Genomic DNA, 11,683 nt, shown 5'->3' with positions numbered 1-11,683 from the left:
CCGCATTATCTGTTGTTCACCGTTTGGAAAAAACCCTAGCATGAGTATGCCCCCTTGCTAAAAAAAATCAAAAGTGTAAAACCCTAAACCCTCTTAAACGCCTCCAAGCGCCCGGAGGCATTTCTCTCTCTTCTCTCCAAAGTCTGAATAACAGAATAACTCCAATCCCCTTGTCTACTGAGAATCACCAGCAAATCCAAATCTATCATGTCCACTCTCTCAGAAGAGACGAAGAAGAAGAAGGGAAAGAAGAAGTCCAAGCACGGCGAAGGGGGAGATGAACTGGAGATCAAATACGAGACAGAGACGGCGGCTCTGGTAACACTCAAGGGCGGCCCAGGCGGAGAGGAAGAAGAAGCGGACTATCTGATCAAGCCGCAGGGATTCACCCCTCGCCTCGACACCTCCAAATGGCCCCTCCTCCTCAAGAACTACGACCGCCTCAACGTCCGCACCGGGCACTACACTCCCCTCCCCACCGGCTACTCCCCTCTCAAGCGTCCCATCGCCGAGTACCTCCGCTACGGCATCATCAATCTCGACAAGCCCGCCAACCCTTCCTCCCACGAGGTGGTGGCTTGGATCAAGCGCATCCTCAGAGTGGCCAAGACGGGCCACAGCGGCACCCTCGACCCCAAGGTCACCGGCAGCCTCATCGTCTGCATCGACCGCGCCACCCGCCTCGTCAAGTCCCAGCAGGGTGCCGGCAAGGAATACGTCTGCATCGCCAGGCTCCATTCCGCCGTTTCGGACGTCTCCAAGGTCGCCCGGGCCCTCGAGACCCTCACCGGCGCCCTGTTCCAGCGCCCCCCACTCATATCAGCCGTTAAGCGGCAGCTTCGAATCCGAACCATCTACGAGAGCAAGCTCCTGGAGTATGATGCGGAGAAGCACCTCCTCGTATTCTGGGTCTCGTGTGAAGCCGGAACCTATATCAGGACGCTATGCGTCCATCTGGGTCTGATTCTCGGCGTGGGCGGCCATATGCAGGAGCTCAGGAGGGTCCGGTCGGGGATCCTGGGCGAGAGGGATAATATGGTGACGATGCACGATGTCATGGACGCTCAGTGGATCTACGACAATTGCAGGGATGAAGCTTATCTTCGACGCATCGTTATGCCTCTGGAAGTGCTCTTGACAAGCTACAAGCGATTGGTTGTGAAGGATTCTGCGGTTAATGCGATCTGCTACGGTGCCAAGCTCATGATTCCTGGGCTGTTGAGGTTCGATAATGATATCGAAAACGGGGGGGATGTTGTCCTGATGACGACCAAAGGCGAAGCCATTGCTCTGGGGATAGCAGAGATGACAACTGCAGTAATGGCGACTTGCGATCATGGAGTGGTGGCTAGGATCAAGAGGGTAGTGATGGATAGGGATACTTATCCTAGGAAATGGGGTTTGGGGCCGCGAGCATCGATGAAGAATAAGATGATTGCTGAAGGGTTGCTAGACAAACGCGGGAAACCCAACGAGAAGACCCCTGCGGAGTGGTTAAGAAATGTAGTGCTTCCCACTGGTGGAGATTCTATGATTGCTGGATTGGCAGCCATGACTGAGCCAGAGGCTAAGGCTCCTAAAGATGTGAACCAATCGGAGGGCAAGGAGGAAAAGAAGAAGAAAAAAAAACACAAGGAAGACAGTGAGCTTGACGTAGAGAATGGGCTTAAACGCAAACTAGATGATGAAAGTTCAAGTCCCATTCCACCATCAAAGAAGATTAAGGTTGAGGGTGATGAAGACCATGCGGGAGAAGTATCCAAAAAGATGCATAAATTGAAGAAAGTTAAGGAGGACGTGCAAGTGAAAGCAGACGGAGATGAGAAAAGCGAGAAGAAAAAGAAGAAGAAGAAGAAGGAGAACAGTGAGAAGGGTGAATCTGTACCCTCCGATGAGGAGCAGAGTGGAAAAGAAAAGAAAGAGAAGAGCGTAAAACAGGAGTCAGAGCATGCATTTTCCGATGAGGATAAGGCTTCAAAGGAAGGGAAAAAGAAGAAGAAGAAGATCAAGGAGGAGCAAGAGGAAGGTGCTGCACTAACAACACCTCATGCTGGTGGAAGTGAAAGGGAAGATGGTAGAAGTGAGAAAAAGGAGAAGAAGAAGAAGAAAAATAAAACTGAAGATCAAGTTGAGCAAGATGAGTAATTGTTAATGCTAATGTTCACCTTGGAGTCGTTGTTGTTCAGGCAAGATGTTGGTAACCTCGGTTCCGGTGCTGCCAGCCTCCCTGTTCTTGTCTGTGTCGATATTTTTATGGCTTAGGTAAGAATGTTTTGCTTTTGTGCCTTTAATCTTATAAGTTGTATTTGCAGAACTAGTTTTCCCTGTTGCTCTGCACATAGACCGTCTCTTTTTGTGGTGAAATTAAGTTTTTGGCAACATCTAAACATGTTTTTCCTTTTTTCGCAAATTTGAGATGTAGATGGTTTTGTCTAGGGATGGCAATGAACTGGGGCGGGGGACAGGGTCTCCACCCCGCCCCGTCTCAAGATTAGAACCTCCATCCCCGCATGGGGATGGATTTTAACCTCCACCCCCGCCTTCATCCCCGTTTCATGTCCTCCATCCCCCGTTCAAAAGGGGATGAGGCTGGGCGGGGCCCGTTTCCCGTAGTCTATTGCCATCCTTTAGAAGGACCGGGGATGGGGCGGGGCGGGGTGGGGCTAGGTGGGGATTGTGGCGGGGATGGGGCAGGGCGGGGAAAAGCGTAAGTCCATCCCCGAATGGGGATGGATTTAAACCTTTCCCCCGGTCCACTGCCATCCTTTGTTTTGTCTGTACTTTCACCACTGTAATGCTCATTTTTCGTTTCATGTCATCATATGAATGCATTTGCAAATATTTAGTCATATTAATAAGCTATGGGAATATTTAGTGTTGTATAATAGGTGATTATAATAGGCTATAGCATCTTAGGTGATTATCGTATTAGCTGACTTTGTTCCAGTTAATTTAACGACTGGATTGCTGCTTTATTGCATTTTAATCTCCTTATAGGCGTTGTATGTTCTTCTAGACATGGTAATAATAGTTGTCCGATGGTAGAGAAGAACACTAATAGTAATAGCCATGTCTTTCTTATCTACATTTGCATTAATTTGGAGGAGTTCCTTGTCGTACCTAAGGGGAGTTTTTGATTTGGATGGTCTACCTCCGCATTTTAACTTGTCCAGTCCAGTCCAGTTCTCTTTTGATGTCACCAAAGTTCATTGTGAACCCTGGTTCATCATATTATCGGCAGTAATATATGTTGTAATGCGTATTGAATATGGTCCAGCTGCACCTCTCCCTGGTTCTATGGAAAAATAGTGCTGGCATGCACATTGGTTCCTGCCTTCAATTCCAATGACAAGGGGAAGTAGATTACAACAACAACAACAACTACGCCTTCATCCCAAAACAATTGGGCTCGGCCATATGAACCAACAAAGAAAATCATTATGGGTCTTCCACATGAATCCTTCTCCTCCATTCATTTCTATCCAATGCCATGTCCTCGGTGAGGTTCAAAGCATTCATATCCTTTCTTATCACCTCCATCCATGTCTTCCTAGGCCTACCCCGACCTCTTTTAACTAATATATTTTCCCATTTCTCCATCCTTCTAACTGGAGCATCATTAGGCCTTCGTCGAATATGTCCAAACCACCGTAAACGATTCTCTCTCATCTTATTTTCAATGGGTGCAATGCCTACCTTCTTACGTATCTCCTCGTTCTGAATCTTATCTTTTATTGTATTTCCACACATCCATCTCAGCATACGCATCTCAGCTACACTCATTTTTTGAATATGATATCTCTTGGCAGCCCAACATTCCGTACTATATAGTAAATCGGGCCTAATAGTCGTCCTATAAAACTTTCCCTTCAACCGCAATGGCATTCTACGATCGCACAACACTCCAGTTGCACTCTTCCATTTCATCCACCCAACCTTTATCCTATGATTTACATCTCCTTCAATTCCAATGACAAGGGGAAGTAGATTGTGACAATAAAATAGCAGTTATGTTTGATGAGGTGATTTGCATGATCCAGTATGTGAGACTTGAACTAATCAATTGCATGATCCAACATGCATTCGTCTTTCAATATAAATAGTATGAGGGCCAGTATAGAATATCATAAAAATTATGTAGCACCTTGGATAGCTTTGATGAATCACTTATCCATAGTGTAGGTGAAACCTCAAATATGGGGAAACATTACTGAACATCAAATACATGCAGCGATTTCACTAACATTTCAATGATGGTAGGGGAAAGAGGAAACTGCTTGGATTCCTGGCTATAGGGCAAGTCTATGCATGTAAAAACTACACAGCTACTGAGCTTATATGGTCAGGGCGTTTCTATGCAAGGTTTTGATAGAGCATTGATTAATACAACTTCAGTCGCTCAAGTTTCTATGCAACCCTAATGAACATTGAGGTTTTGAGATTGATTTGGCACGAGTGTTTTGGTGAGTTCTGTTCAGTAGTGCATGTTTGTTAGACATTTTTAGACACTTTCAAGTAAACTGTATTGCTCCCAACATGTTGACAAGGCTACCTTCAGCATATTTCACATACATATTGCGTATAAGGGATATTTCCTGTTTTGTGGTTAAAATTCTCTCATCTGCCATCTTACGGACATAATGGTTGGTGGATTGATAAAAAAAATCATTGCATGGTACGGTAAGGTTTTACCAGAAAAAGTTTCCTTGCCCTATAAATTTATGAAATTGTACAAATTTTGATAGTATTTGCCCTTGAACATTTTTCAATTAATATGAAAATCCGTAGTTTTTCATAGTATTTTCCCGTGAACATTTTCAATCATTTAGTATGCCTAAATACTGAAGCAAAAATCTGCAAAATATTGTCCCTATCTGATTCTTTTTTCTTTTGTAATATCTTATTATTTAATGACCCCATCTTAGTTCTGTTCAGCTGGAGATTTCTCTCCCTTCAAGAGTCTAGCCTAGTCCGTATCAGATCCATTTAAAATAACATTATATGTCAGCCTGGTAAATACCAGGCTAATAATATCTGTGCCCAAAACCAGTGCATCTGATTGAGGCCGAGAAACAATTTTTTTGTTTTAGGAAAACAGGAAAGACGATAATTCGATACCCAATAATTCTTTACGTCTTCTTGTTTCACGTGTATTTGTTGAGCCAAAGAGCATAGACACCACAGGAAAGACGATAATTCAATATTTTTATCAGTCAGCAATGGTTGTTACAAAAGCAGGCTCATTTTGTTTCATAGTAAAATCTTGCTTAGCTGCCTGGGCCTTGGAACCGTTTTTGCCTGTGGGATCTTACCATCCTGGTGGAAACAAGGTCCCTCCCAGTGCAAATCTCTTCTTGCCAAGAGTTACGAGAAGCTTGAACCCAGAATGATGAATCTTTTAATTCTGTATTTGTGGGCTTTCCCTCAGAGAGTGGATCCCATTTGTTTCAAATGAGCCTTGCATTGAAATATTATGAAGTGTGATTCAGTGAAGTATATGGTTCCATGTATTGAAATCGCAATGCAAAGTTCGAGCTTCCTTCAGTGATTTCTCAGCTTACAAATTGAAATAATGTGACTTGGTATATCATATTGATATTTTGAAAATGTCGGTGTTGATGTTTTTCACAATAGCCGATAAAAACATGAAAATATCAAGGTATTTTGAAAATATATCAGCAATAACTGTAATATCATGGTATTAAAAAAGTTATTTTATACATTTTTCATATATTATTGTTTTTTGTTTCTTTTATATCTTAAAAAATCTTCCAAGTGTTTATATTTTCATAAGAAAAGTATTATTACATTTTTTCATTTTTAGTAGTTTAAAACTTTTGAATTTTGTCAAGAAAAAGCACTTTTTAAAGAAAGCTCCCAAGAAAGAACCTAAGCTGATCCCATGTAATATCCGAGAATTTTTTGTAATTATTTCAATATATATTTGAGGGATTTACCAGTCCAATATGGATTTTTGCTAATGGACTATGAATAATTACACAATTTATGATTATTGTTATTATCTAGATTTCTTTTCAAAGCAGTATTTGAGTTTGGATCTTGGTGAAAGATCCAGGGAAATCAACCCACAGGTGAACCAAGTTTGGAACATTCGCTTGAAGCATACTGGATCTTAAAATATAGTGTTGATCTGGGGAGAAGATCTGAACTCATTCGTATCCGTAATGGTTTACAAGACTTCGATCTGCACCATTTAGATCTCTGAATGAGTTTGGGTCAACCCATTCAGATTTAGGTTTAGGTAAGGTTTAGACCCATATCGCTAGACTTACGAGAGATTTGAATCCATTTGCAAGACCCAAATGGATCTTACTAAAAAAGGGTATTTTTGGATCCATTTGAGTTTAAACTCAAATGGATCCCGCTAGAAAATATTTTTGGATCTATTTGAAAACCAAAAATGGATCCTGCTAAATAAAGAGTGTTTTGGATTAATTTGAAAACCCAAATGAATCTCACTAAATAAAGAGGTAATTAGGATCAATTTGGAAACCCAAATGAATCTCACTAAATAAAGAGGTAATTAGGATCAATTTGGAAACCCAAATGAATCCTACTAAGAAGGATAAATTTTTTAATCCATTTGAAGATCCAAATGGATCCTACTAAGCAAAATAAGGTTTGAGTCTATTTGCAAGATCCAAATGGATCCTAATAAAAAAACAAGAGTATGGATTAGTTTGAGTCTCAAAGGGATCTTATTTAACAACAAAGAATTGGGGTTGTTTAGAGCTTAAATGAATCTAATTTGGATATATATATATATATATATATATATATATATATATATATATATATATATATATATATATATATATATATATATATATATATATAAAACTTTGGATTTGATGAGACCCAAACGTGTCTCACTACATCCAAAATCTAAAATCTATTTGTATGAACCCAAACCCAAATATTTCACTTTATCTCAAACCTTAACCCCCTAATGTTTTGAATTTTCCCCCCCTCTTCTCCTCCAGCACCACCGTTGGCATCCTTGCGGGACAATGCCACCCCACTGGAACCCTCCTCTCCCCCCCCCCCCCCAAAAAAAAAAAAAAAACCTTGCCTCGCGTGAACAAGGTGGCCGACGCTGCCGGCCCTTCCCCCTCTCTTTGTCGCATGGAACCGTCGAAGGACCGAAGCGGCACCGCTCGGCCTCCTCTCTCTCGTCTCCTCCATCGATTCACGGACGGCGAGGGTTACCCCCGCCGCCCAAGTCGTCTGTACCCTCCCGCCCCTCACATGGCAAGAGGGAGGCAGGGGTCACCTCTTGGAAAGGCAAGGGTCACTTCCACCCCCGCCATCTGCCTTTCCCTGTAAAAAGGGCATGGAGGGCCCCTCTATTACTGCCCTCCCTCTCCCTCTCAGACCTCTCTCTCTCTCTCTCTCGAACCTCTCTGTTCCCTCACCCAAGTCGCCCTCTTTCTACCTCTCACCCGAGTCACCCTCAGTCTCTCTCCCTTTCTGAGGCCCCTTTCTCTCTCTCTCTCTCTCTCTCTCTCTCTCTCTCTCCTTTGTCCTCTGTCCTCTTTCTCTCTCTTTGGCAGCAGCGGTACCGCCACCTTCACGGAGCAGCGGCACCACTGGGGTGTTGCCCCTCCATTTTCCCCTGCCTTGCAAAAAAGAGAGAAATAAAGAAAAAATTAGGCAAAATTAGGCAGCCCACTCATGGCCGCACCATCACCATCGGATAGGGTGGACCTAAAGGTTGTAGCCACCACATCGCTGCTATCTTGAGAACTATGTCATCATCACCTTTATTGCAGCCTCCTTTCGCTCATAAACCTATGCGAATATCGAGGTAGAGACCTTACACTGATTTTTGAATAATTATATAATATGAAACATGTAAGAAGCATCAGTTATGAGCTTTTTGAATAAGGTACAAGCTTTAGTATTTAAGAATTTTTGAAATATTTATGAGCTTTTGAAATATTTAGGAGTTTTTAATACGTTTACAAGCTTTTAAAATATTTTCGAGCTCTTGTATAACTACAAACTTTCTCATGTGTACGAGCTTCTGCGGACTTTGCGAACTCTATACTTGCATGTTAAATTACACATGTATGCATAACTACTGATGGAGCTCAGAGTTCATGTAACTCGTCAAGAAAGGAAACATGATTCTTTATTTTTTTTTGACACATGAAATGATGCATTATTTGTACGTATGTTAGCTCATATTAGAGTCGGGGTTCAAAGAACATGTACAATGTCATTGGGCATGTGATATGTATGACATGTGATATAATATGGGCATACACATACTTATGTTGGCTCATACGTGAGCTTAGGTTGATAAAAGCTCTTGAGGTTCGAAGGAGGCACCGTACCATGAATACACACATACACATATAATGTTATGTTCGCTTTCACATGTGAAGTGCTTGTATATGAATAAATCATGATTACCCTAGATTTCCTAATGATATGAGGCACGTGAAATAATGAGATCCCATAATAATAACCTTGTAACTCATTCAAATCTATGTGTTTACTTAGAGAGGTAGATGGTATAAGTCTCGAGTGACAATATTGTGTTATGGGAGCAAGGTGTCCTAATGGTTTCTAGTCACTCAAAGGTTAGAACACTGGGGCTATCAATATGTCCTAGGTGATAGATTCTCAACTACTGCAGCTAGTTCATGATGTATCCTATATCGAGTATACACCATAGTGGGTTTTTCTCTCAATCGTAGACTACCTACTTTGGGTTCTACTCAGTTCGGCACCGGATAAAGGTATAACTCATGAATAATATACACTCAGAATGTCATGACTGTTTAAGGTGATCATTTTTCTCACGTACCCGAAGGAACTATAATCAAGAGAAACAAAGACATTCTTATTCACATAGTTTTGAAATAAAAATATGCACTGATAATGCACAATTATATCCTGAATAAAGTTGTATGTCTCTTCACAATTGTTAACTTTGAAACATGTCATACTATTTTATGTTAACTATTACATGCCTTGATAAACTATATTAGAATTGTATCATGCCTTGATGAACCGTGATATCTTGTATGTAAATGAATATTTTAATGTTATATAATTACCTGAGATTGGTGCATACCTACCAAGCTTTCACGAGTCTGACCTTTTAAAGGAATTTCAGATGATTGACATGCTGAATAGTGGATGGCGAAATACAAGAGCAACGTCGAGAACCAACACCTCTGAGGATACTGGGCTAGATTTAGGATTTTATTTCAGTTTGATCCTAAGTGCTTGGGTAATTGCAACTCTGGCTGTTTTATCCATCTTATTGTATTTTGTAAATGAATACTTTTAAAAATATAAATCATTTTGGTTTTTATAAATGAATCGTTAATAGTTCTCTAAATTTATGTTGTTGATTCATAACTGTAACCCGCTCCAGAGCCTTTCAAACCCCACATAAAAATATCATTTTTTGCTGTTTAAAATTTAAAAGAAAAATTTGTAAAATTTTCTTAAATTTTTGGGTTAAGATTTTTGGAGCATTACAAAATTGGTATCAGAGTCAGGTTTTGATCCTGGTACTTGTGGGTTATAGGCCTACCACGCTTTCAATGCGAGATTTTTAACCACATGTAAAACACATTAAATTTAAAACTTTCTCTTTTGTTGAAATAATCATCGGTGAAAACATTTTTAACTTTAATTCAAAACCTCAGGTGGGTTACATTTCACACAAAGATTATTATACTAAATTTAAATATGCACTACACGAAAATGCGGATTAGCGACGTACGCTATCAATCGTTAATCCATCGCTAACGTGTTTAGCGATAGATTAACGACGAAAATCGGTCGTCGCATAATCCTGGTTGCTAAAATGCGACAGAATTTATCTGTCGCCAATCCATCGCTAATTAGCGATGGATAATATTTGTCGCTAATTCGTCGCTAAATAAGGACTGATTTGGTTTTGCGAAGGAATGTATTCCGTCGCTAATTCATCGCTAAAATTTAATGATGAATACGTATCTGTCGCTAATGTCCGTCACTAATGTTCATCACCAATTGAGCGATGGATTAGCGATAGATTAAATTTCATCGTAAAACATCAACCAATTTAAATTGGTGACAGATATTAGCGATGGATAATATCTGTCGTTAATACATTGCAAATTAAAAAAAAAAAATGAAAAAATTTGAAATATGAATATCAAGAAAAAATTTTTGTTATACAATTTATATAACCCGTGTATAAAAAATAAAGTACACATAAAAAAAACATATACAAAGCAGGTGAAACAAATTTAACACAAGTTATAAGTTACAGTACAGTCCTTGCCAAGTTCTAATTAGTTACAAGTACGTGAAACAAATTAAACAGATGAATCTAATCCTCGCAAAGATTCGCGGCATCATCCTCTTCATTGTCTCGATCTGCCCCTCCATCCATACCTCCATCAGCTCCTCTACACTGATCATCTCCAACATCGTACAAGAGAACTGAAATGTTAGTATTGATAAACAAAATATAATGAAATAAATTATATGCAATGCACGTAGTCTAATGCAATCCAAGTAAATGGCTGAATGACACATAGACTAGCAATAAAGTGAAGGACAATAACAGAATTCAGATATGTGTTCTAAGACTGACAAAAAAAATTCATAGTGATTCAATCATGCAGATATGTATTCTAAGGTTGTCAAAAAAATGTCACAGTGATTCACGCATGCATATAATGTTTATAAGGTTGTCAAATAAATGTGTTATGTATCACAATCATACATATATGTGTTATAAGACAGTAAAAAAACTTTCATAGTGATGAAATCATGTATATATGTGTTCTAAGGCAGTAAAAAAATTTATAGTGATTCAATCATGCATATATGTGTTCTAAGACAGTAAAACAATTTCATAGTGATGAAATCATACTTATATGTGCTCTGAGGTTGTCAAAAAACTTTCATAGTGATTCAATCATGCATATATATGTTCTAAGGTTGTCAAAAAACTTTCATATTGACTCAATCATGCATATATGTGTTATAAGGCAGTAAAAAAACTTTCATACATGTTAATAGCATGCTCATATGTGGTCTAAGGTTGTCAAAAAACTTTCATAGTGATTCAATCATGCTCATATGTGTTCTAAGGCAGTCAGAAAACTATCATAGTTATTCAATCATGCATATATGTGTTTTAAGGTTGTCAAAAAACTTTCATATTGATTCAATCATGCATATATGTGTTATAAGGCAGTCAAAAAACTTTTATATGTGCTAATATCATGCTCATATGTGTTTTAAAGTTGTCATAGTGATGAAAGAATGCTTGTATGTGTTCTAAGGTTGACAAAAAACTTTCATAGTGATTAAATCATGCATATATGTGTTATAAGGCAGTCAAATTTTTTTATAGTGATGAAATCATGCTTATATGTGTTCAATCATGCATATATTAGCTTGAAATCTAATGACATGAAATAAATTACATGAATCTTTATACCTGACGGGCACCAGAGCTCATGTTGAATTCAGATAAAGTTCTCCTGTCCCGAAAAAAGTTGCACAACTCATTATGGACAAGGTTGGGAATGACTTCATATAAAAAGTCACACATTTTGTCTTCAAAATGCTGACAGACACCATCCCAAGACATAGCAGGGTCAATCAGACGGTGGGAGTTGATGCTGGCGGGAGAACTATA

The 11,683-nt window shown here is 39.5% G+C and overlaps 1 pseudogene across 1 annotated transcript; it reads left to right on the top strand.

The window, feature by feature from the left end:
• Positions 1–207: 207 nt before the first annotated feature.
• Positions 208–2,371, top strand: LOC149851597 (H/ACA ribonucleoprotein complex subunit 4 pseudogene; annotated as a pseudogene). Its single transcript, XR_016431088.1, has one exon. The product of XR_016431088.1 is annotated as an H/ACA ribonucleoprotein complex subunit 4 pseudogene (transcript).
• The last annotated feature ends 9,312 nt before the right edge of the window (positions 2,372–11,683 follow it).

This window comes from Nuphar pumila, chromosome 1 (assembly GCF_984573655.1).
Source record: "Nuphar pumila chromosome 1, dmNupPumi1.hap1.1, whole genome shotgun sequence".
NCBI classification, from domain to species: domain Eukaryota; kingdom Viridiplantae; phylum Streptophyta; class Magnoliopsida; order Nymphaeales; family Nymphaeaceae; genus Nuphar; species Nuphar pumila.
This window is presented reverse-complemented; position numbering and strand designations above follow the sequence as displayed.